Below are 9,718 nucleotides of genomic sequence, written 5' to 3' on the forward strand. Positions count from 1 at the left end.
GGAAAATCACACAGACGGAGTCTGGACTAGAGAGATGAAATTCCAAGTTTGAGTGCCAGCTGGGTATCCTCAGACAAGTCACTCAGGCTTTCTGAGCAGCAGCTTCTCCATTGGCAAAACAGACACATACACATGCCTTAGGGGTTGCAATAACCTTGCAATGGGATATATGCACGTAAAGCACCCAAGAGACAGTGGAGAAATGGGGTTACCAGCACAACTGGCCTTTCATTTCCCTGTGGGCACAGCACAAATTCCTGCAGGACTGGTGGACTTCCTGTTTGTTTTGGCCAAAAAGCCCAGGCCTGCTTTGCTCACAGCCACGTGTTTGCCTCCTGCACAGGCTAATGGAAGGATTACAGCCACAGCTGGGACTAGGAAGGACTTCTGAGGCAAAGCCCTGGAGGGCAGACCCGAGACACCACCAGAACCCTGGCACAGTCTGGGGATGGGAGGGAGTTTGCGGGGGCGGGGTTGGGGGGGAGGCGGGTAGTCCAGGAGCAGGGACTAAACCCCGAGAATAAGTAAGTGCGAGTTACAGTTCATGGATTCCTGAGTATCCCAAGCCAGGACCCCAAATCCAGGGCCGGTGAGAGGGCCCATTTTAGAGGTGGGCAAGGTGAGGAGCCTGAAGGAGCCTGGAAAGGCATCCACCCATTCTCCCAGGTGCCCTGACCCAAGGAAGGCCAAAGCCATCCCCACCCACAGAAGGTGCTCAGTTGAGCCAACAGCCTGTGTTGAACTCAAGCTTCCTTAAACCGTTATGCACTCTGCAATTCACCTTCGTCCTGGGGATGCCAGCTTCACGCATGGGTCTGACCCCGTCAGCATCTGAGTGGACCACCCCCAACAAACAGGACTTCATGGAATTTTCAATCACCACCCCCAACAAACAGGACTTCATGGAATTTTCAGTCAGCCTAGGGTACTGTTACCCAGTTTGACAATGAAGGCCCAGACCAAAGTTCAACAGAATTAGGGAGTGAGGTCCTGGCAGTGTGGGTCCCTCCAAAATAGTCCGGCAGTTGGACTGGGCACTGGGAGGTGGTGCAAGGTGGGAGGGGGCTTGGGGCCGTGTCCTTAGGGGGAAAGAGGAGCACTGCGGGATCTGGCGGCAGGCTCCCTGGGCTCAAATCCGGACACCAGGGTCGCTGGGCCCATTCATCAGCACCCACTCAGCGCCAGGAATCCCCGGTACAAGCCCTGCCCTAGGAGACGGTCCCTTTAAGGCTCTGGTGGGCGGGCCCAGCCATTTTCAAGAGCTGACCCTGGCTGTTTTTCAACCTTCCAAACTCCAGGCCCAAACAGGAAGTGAGTCCCAGCAGGAGATTGCCAGGCTCCCAGCCTTAAGGGGATAGTCAAGGACGACCCTAGGTGCCCCCGGGGGAGGGGTGGGGGCCCAGGACTTTGCTGGGTGCATGGCTCTGCGGGTGGGGGAAAACGATTTCAGCATCTGCTTGCATCACTGAATGGTGTGCCTGAAGGAAGTTCTCAAACTCAATCCAAGTTCGTCCAGTTGACCAGGTTATGCAGCTCACATGGGCATCCTCCAGTCCCTGGCCAGGCCCCCAAAACAAGAAATTGTTGCCTACAACCCCAGGAGGTAGTTAACCAGTGTCATCCCTATTTTGAATGAGGAAACTGAGGCTCAGGTTAAGGTAACCTGCTCAAGGTCCCAATCCTCTTGAATTTGAACCCGAGCTTCAGCTAGACAAGGAATGCTCACAAGTACATTCTAGACAGGGCAGATGCAGACAGATATGGGTTCAGCTCCTGGTTTGGGCACCCCCTTAACCTTTCAGTGCCTCTGTCTTCTCATATGTAAAATGGGGATCCCCTCATCCCATCAAATATGGTTAAGGATGTCCACTCGGTGACAGGCACAATGACAGTGAATAACACACATGGCCTCCAGGAAAAGCAGACACAACGCAAAAGTAAACCAGTAAATAAAATCACGACAGGATGAGAAACAAGGGGCATAGAGGATGATGGGGGAGGGGAGGGTCCTATGAGATGACATGGAAGACGAACCAAAAAAAATAAAGTGACAGCCTTCTCAACAGTGCGTGAAAGGGCACCCCAGGGGGCAGACATAAATCAAAAGAATTCCAGTATTTGCACAACTTGGCGCAAATGTTCACAAGGAGAGGCCTCTGGGGAAGGTTCCAGTGCGGTGGCCCCCGAGCCCTGCTAAGTCATGTCCAAGAAGGGAAACCCTCATCGCTGGCACCTGCTGAGAACACCAGCTGGGGTGACAGCTGACCCCAGCCTCAGACGGGGCCACCTCGGCGCCCAGGGCCTGGAAATAACTCCCTCGGCCTTCAAGCACCCCACCCCTGCCTGCCATGAGCCTGTACCAGCGGTGACCCCGCTGGTCGCCTACCTAAGCCGGGACATCTGGAGGGGAGCCCACTATGGGGGTCGCGGGCAGCCGCCAGGCGCGCAGACCCAGCCGATTTAAAACGGGTTTCACTGAGCAGCTTAGTCTCCGGGACGTCATGTCCCAAGACGTCGAGTCCCAGGCGGCTCCGCGGAGCCCACCTGCCGCGCTCGTGCTGTCCTTGGGTGGAGGCCCAGGCCTTCCCTTCGGGGCGGGTCCGTCGTCCCGGTGCCTCTCCCCGACGACCTCGGCGGCCCCCTCCTCCCCCAGAGCGCCCTCCTCTGGCCTGGGTGCCTCAGCGTCCCCCGCTGTCACCACTTTCCATCCTCAGGACAGCCGCTCTGGCTCCCCTGGAGAAAGGGACAACGCTCTCTTGCGGCCCCGGTGCCAGGATTAGGAACTCGCTGCTCACCGTGAGGCGGGTAACCTTCCGTGTGAGGCGGGTAACCTTCCGTGTGAGGCGAGTATCCTACCGTGGGAGGCGGATATCCTTCCGTGGGAGGCGGATATCCTTCCGGGTGAGGCATCACACCATTTCATCCTCCCTTACTGACGGGGAGAGCGAGGCAGAGTGGCCAACACTTGCCCAGGTGGGTGGGTGACTATACCCACGAGGCTCCATGTCGTCCGAGCACAGTGGCCAGCGCAGCCCCGAGGGCTCCCCAGGAACCCGCTGCGCACCCAACCCTGCACAAGGCAGTGGCCACAATGCCAGGCACCCAAGCTCCACTCTCCTCATCCGGAAAATGGAGCTGGCAGATATCTTCACCCTTTTTCATTACAATATTCATTACTAATACAAGGTACAAGTCTGTACAGGCTGGCAAAGGAAGAGCTCCAACTTATTTTTTTATAAATTTATTTATGGCTGCATTGGGTCTTCATTTCTGTGTGTGGGCTTTTCTCTAGTTGCAAGGAGCAAGGGCTACTCTTCCTTGCACTGTGTGGGCTTCTCATTGCGGTGGCTTCTCTTGTCGCGGAACACGGGCTCTAGGCGCGCAGGCTCAGTAGTTGTGGCTCACGGGCTCTATAGAGCGCAGGCTCAGTAGTTGTGGCGCACGGGCTTAGTTGCTCCACGGCACGTGGGATCTTCCTGGACCATAGATCAAACCCATGTCCCCCTGCATTGGCAGGCGGATTCTTAACCATTGCGCCACCAGGGAAGCCCTCCAACTTATTTTAACTGAAAACAAAAAGTGCAGTTGAGAGTGTATGTGACCCTTTTTGTATAGTTTTTCAGGAATACGTATATTTAAGTACTTGTACAGAAATTCTTTCTAAAGCGCGCCCAGTAACTCTTGACAAGGTAGAGAGACTGGGGGTCTGCACCCCACCCTGATTTCCTGCAACGGGGAACTGCTCCTTGAAACAGGATTCCAAGGTGAGTAAATGCAATGGCTGGCACGCTCTGGGACCAAGGTCCTTCATTTCCTGCTGTGCCCATCAGCCCCGGCCTTGGCCCAGCTTCCCTCAGGGGCAGAAGGCCACTCAACCCCAGGCTCAACTCCACACACGAACCTTTCTGTACTGTTTTCCCAAGTGCATGTGTTACCAATAAAAATTTTTAAATGTAGAGGTAACCAGGTAGTAGGACTTAGGACCCACTTTTACTTTTTAATTTGCCTTCTTTTAAAAACAGAAACCCTGTCCCCACCCCAGACCTTTGGATTCTGTATGTAGGTGGGGAGTCCAGGAATCTGTATTTTTAAACCTCTTCCAAGGTGACAGTCCCGCCAGGTGCAGGAGAGTCATCTCCTGGGGCAAGACTGCTGGGTCACTCCTGGTGAGTCATGATTCACAGCGCCCTGGGGCCTTGTGGGTGCAAACTTCCCCCTGCCACGCCCAGTAAAACAGCCTGCCCCAGAAGAACGTCCAGACTTCCTGAAGACCTAAGGGACTGAAGGTGGCTGGGCAGGCAGTTAAGGGGAGCGGCGGGGTACAGGACCAGCTGCCCTCAGCCTCAGGGCTGGCCTGAGAGCCCGGTGCCACTGGCCACCTGCCCAATAAACAATCTGGAAAGGGCCAAAGCACCATTCCCCTCTGGATTCTCTGAAGAACCCACCAGAGGTCCTTGGACAGTTGTCACTAGAGGAGCTTTAAAAATGCTCGTGCCTGGGTCCCACCCCAAGGAGTCTCATCTAGTGTGTCTGGGGTACACCTGACCATGGCTGATTCTAACGTGCAGGTAAGTTGAGAACCACGGAATTGGAGAGGAGACAAAATAGCAAAAGGAGCTGGAGTCGAACGTAGAACCCAGGAGAGATCCTTCTCACACTCTAAGGGGATTTTATCCAGCCAGGTGGACAATGGAGGTGACCATATTGAGCGGCTCCTGGGTGTGCTTTCCACGTGCAGCTGTCATCCCAGGCATCTTCACCTCACCTCGGACAGGAGACAGCGCTCACCTCACTCACCACCATACCCTGGTTCTTGACAGACTGTGAAGGTCCATAGGGAAAAAGAGGGACTTTTCATGAAAATCTAGAAAACTTCAAGCCACCTTTATCTACTCACTCATTCAAGAAATGTCCAAGTTCCTACACTTTGTGCCAGGTGCTGATATCCAGAGCTCCCAGGTTTTCAAACTGGGTGGGAAATCAGTGTAGTAGTTCACAGCATACTGTTTAGAGAAATAGCAAGAAACCATAAAGTCAAGTGCACCACACACAAAAAGGTAACAATTCTCTACTTGTTTCAGTTGTGGGGTGTGTGTGTGTGCATGTGTGTCCACACTAGGTCTTCAAGGGAAAGGCGTTTCTTTCTGTGGATCACAGTCCAAATGCTCAAGAAACACTGAGATGGGCAAGAGACAAGCCTTAACGTACCAAATATAATTGTGTAAGCAAACACAGTTCTGTAGACATTTATGTTAACCCAAGAAGCCCCAAACAGCACATCAGAACTTCGTGGTAGTTACAAACTTCTAGATACACCTTGAAATCAACACTGCCTTTGTGGTCTTGAGACTCACTGCAGAAGAGATGGGTGAAAAAAGCAATCAGCCTCCTCCATGATTTGATCAATGTTCTCCTCTCCCCCAGGAATTTCAGCCCAGCATCACCACCACCCCTAAGGAACAGATACCAATGGCCTGAGAATCCTTCCACAAATCCCAAAGGTACAGTGGCACATACCTTGGTGGACTTACGGGGGTCATCTGGATTAGCAGCCCACCGGGGACTGAGGGGCTGAAAGCACCCCAGGGAAACCAGTGGGGGCGGGCTGCCCCAGCACCCCCAGCCCTTCTTCCTCAGGCTGCACACCTGCTGAGCCTTCCTCATTGCTGCAGCTGGATAAAGCCTAGGACTCCTGGCGCTCTCAATGACAGCTCCATGAACCATCGGAACCCTAAACACTTCAGGTAGCTCAAAGCACACACCCACCAGATCCGCAGCAGAGGACTACCCCAGCCCTACCAAGCGCCGCTGTGCTGCAACAAAGCACAACCGGGACCTGCACTGAACTCAGAGCGGACACGCCCACCCAGCACCCAGTCCCCTGGGTTCTGAAGGCCTGGCTCCCCAACTCGAGGATTAAGGACTCATAAAGGAAGGTCACCTGTACTTGCTGGCCTGTGGCATCCTAGGTAGGCGTTCAACTTCATTCTTGAAAGTAGGGTCTCACGAACATGTAGACAAACTTTTGCCCTAAAAACTAATCATTACACAAACCACAAGCTTCACCTTGTGCTTGGTACCTACCCCTCTGGTCTCAAACTGTCCCAGGACATGGTGAAATCAGCCCATTTTCAAGCCTGGAGCTTCCACGTTCCAGTCTCTCACATCACTCAAGTGTGTGATCCAGCACTAACTCCTACACAGGAGTCAACCAGCACAGCTGAGTGGCCACACACATGAAGGACTTAGAAACCTACAGAAAATTGTTTGGAAGGTTACTCTCCAAAACTATCCAGTTTTTACCTTTGGAGAGGGCTGAAAAGCCTTTACGCTAATGTTTGACATTTTAATTTTCCTTATAAAAACGAATATGTTAATCTTTTCAATGGCACATAAAAAAAAAAACTATCAGCCACATTCCAGAGTTAATAAGGGCTCCACTGATGAAAGACAGATTATAAATGCAGATGTAAATGTATCCACAGAATTCAAGTCACTAAGCTTCGCATCATCTTTTTTCTATTTCACAGATGATGAAACTGAGCCCAGAGGCAAACTTACCCAGGCTCCCACACCTAGTGAGTGGAGGGGTCAGCATTCAAATCCACATGATTTCAAGCAAAGGTTCCTCCCCTCATACAAGGGGGCAAAAGGCAAATGGAAATCGTGAGATCATTTCTCTCTGCAAGTAGTACAGCTACCCAACACTGGCTAAGATGTAGGGGGAAAGGCACTCTTATAACCATGTTGATGGAAGTATTAGCCGATCCTCCTTATTAAATATTAAAGTATATTAAATATTATATACATTATATATATACAATATTAAAGTATTTTAATATTGAATTTTAATATGAAATTTAATATGAATTCCTTTGAACCAACAACTTTACCTGCAGAAATTTATCCCATAGGAACCTAAAAAAAACTTGAGTGTTCACTGTTACTAACTGGAAAAAACTGGGACCCATCATAAAGGCCCAGACATACCATGGAATTCTATTTAGTCACAAAACATCACCATATACATTCTTATGCAGAAAGACCTGCATATACTATAAGCTGCTGTGTGGCTGGATTTTTCCTGTTAAAAAAAATTTTTTTAAGCATTAACTCAACACAAATAAAATGAGGGGCCATCAGAAATTTGGAATAACATCAATGAAACTTCCCAGTTTTGCCGAGGGCCACAAAATTTGTGCTGGACTCTCAAAACCCTCTTGCATCACAGGCTACTCTGTGCTGGACTCCACAGAGAACATGCAGGGCCCATCACAGGAAGTAAAACCCTGTCAAGTGCATCAGTACAACACAGTGACCCCACTAAAACATCGCACACCTCACAAACATTCCAGCGTGGGGTGTGGAAGCAAGACATACCAGGTGAGGTCATCTGAATTGATCAAAGTTGTAACAGCTTTCAAGAGGGAGCAGGTACTATAACAACATCTGATCAGAATAACCAACTAAACTTAACTAAATTAAACATATGAATCTTAAGTTTAAAATAAACAAGGGTTTCTTCTGGCGGAAGCTTTCACGTAACTGCACTCCAAGAGTCCAGAACCTACCTATGAAAGATTCCCAACCTCCTAACTAGACACCTAAATAATCAATCTAATGGATGAAGTGGCAGGTAGTAGCAAGCTATACAAAATAAAATGTAATGAGACTAATCTGCTAACAGTCACTATACCTCTCAAAAAGTTCAGGTAGTAATGGTGCCAAAAACTTACTGATCCACTCATAATCATTTTCTGAAATTAACTGTGCTGCCTGTGTCCCCAGCTAAAGGCCCATTTCCAAATCATCTCTTGGCATCTTTCACCTTCACTGCACTGAGGCTAGCTCACCCTCTTGGCCAGGCCTTGGCGACTCCCCTTACTGTTCAGCAAATTAGCCCAGCTTTCACTGCTGTAAGGCAACCTTAAGGCCCAAAAGCCACAGTAACTCAAGTTTAATGAGTTCCAGCAGCCCTTGGGAAAAATATTTCGGCTAGTTATTTTTTAAGCCTGAACTTCATCTGATTATGTCAAAGTTGTTCAGATGTGATGACCAAAACAAAACTGCAGACAAGCCCCATAGTTTTTTGGTTTTTTAAATTATTTATTCATTAAATGATTTAAGGTGTGTACCACTACTCCAGTTGGGTAAACCACATTGAAGAATTTGACTGCAGGTCTTTAGATTCAGCCAAATGCTTTCCATTAATTTTGCTCTATAAAATACCAAACATTATATACTTAAGTTTTTAATGCTTCAGCCATGCTCAGAACACTGCAGCTTAAGGATAACTCAACCCACTCATGCCAAGTTAGGGTAACAGGAACAGAACTCATGAGCTATGACGTCTAAAAGAATCAGAGAATCTAGCTTAAGATGAAAAGAGGTTCTGTTCCCCCAAAGTAAACTGTCAGCCTACACTGTTCTCAAGAGACTGAAGGAAAAAAAAAACCCCAACATTAAAAAGTATCACACAAATATGCAATGTTCCATGATTTGTTTTGCATCTAAAATGGCACAAAGAAAGGCTGCAAAAATCTAGCAGTCAGAACTAAGTTTTCCTAAGAGAAATCATTTCCCTTTCTACTCCTAGGTCTTGGTTTATTCTGTGCTCGGGTGGCACAGGAGAGCAACGGGACGGAGATGGGGGGAAGAGTTACTGCTGGGTGACAGAGCATTTAGAATTAAATGCAATGGAAAAAACTAACAAATGCTAAAGTTTTCAAAAAGTTTAATGGAGGCAATAAGATATATAAATTGTGTTCTGGCAGATGTGAAGACCTGCTTTCTCTTACCAAAGAAAATGGCACATGTTTTATCAAAATTTGACAATCGAGAGTAAAGGGTATTGAGATTAAGCTTCAGAGCACCAACTAAAACAAAAACCACCAAAAAAAATTTTTTTTGTTGTTACTAACTTGGAAAGAGGAACTAGAACCAAGGGGAGATTAACTATGTGTTCCTCAGCCTCAAAATCCTTTAGGAAGAAGAGTTCTGGCTGATTGTGAGCAATGCTTCACACCACCAAACCCAATTCCAGAATCTAAATTTACAACGATAGAAAAACAAAGATAACTCCAGATTCATTTCTTGATATATTCCAAAGGCAAGCCTGAAAGTATTCATAATACATAGGCTCACCCGTTTCCGGTAAAATGATACATTGCTATAATTCTTCCTATCATATTCAAACAAAAAAAATGATCCACTTTTGCAAAAATTTAGAAATGCCTCACTTTCATTCCTAGGTTTAGTATGGAATTGACTTTAAATAAGGGCTGTATCTATAGTGAATACAGAACTTCTTCAGTTCACACATTACATTCACATCCCACCCAGTCAATGAATATTATGGTTAACTTAGCAAAGTTTCTTCACAGAAAGATTATTAAATGGCTGAAGAAATTGCAAACTTTAACAAAGTGCTGTGAGTAATTACTGGAAAAACCCTTACACTGATTTGCAATGGTCTTTTAAGGATAAAAACAGAAAGTAACTGATACTGAGCTACAAGTTTGCAAGGAAACATTTTCACTGTCCTACTTGATACATTTATAATAATATGATAGAATAAATTACAGTACCTGGCAGGCTGACATCAGTTCTTCATCTAAAAAAAGACTACCATTCAGTTCAAGATATTAAAAATGAAGATGAAACATGCTCTAAAACATTGTAGGTACAAGAGGTCTTATATTTACTCAAAAGAGGAATC

Source organism: Phocoena phocoena, chromosome 15 (assembly GCF_963924675.1).
Source record: "Phocoena phocoena chromosome 15, mPhoPho1.1, whole genome shotgun sequence".
Taxonomy (NCBI): domain Eukaryota; kingdom Metazoa; phylum Chordata; class Mammalia; order Artiodactyla; family Phocoenidae; genus Phocoena; species Phocoena phocoena.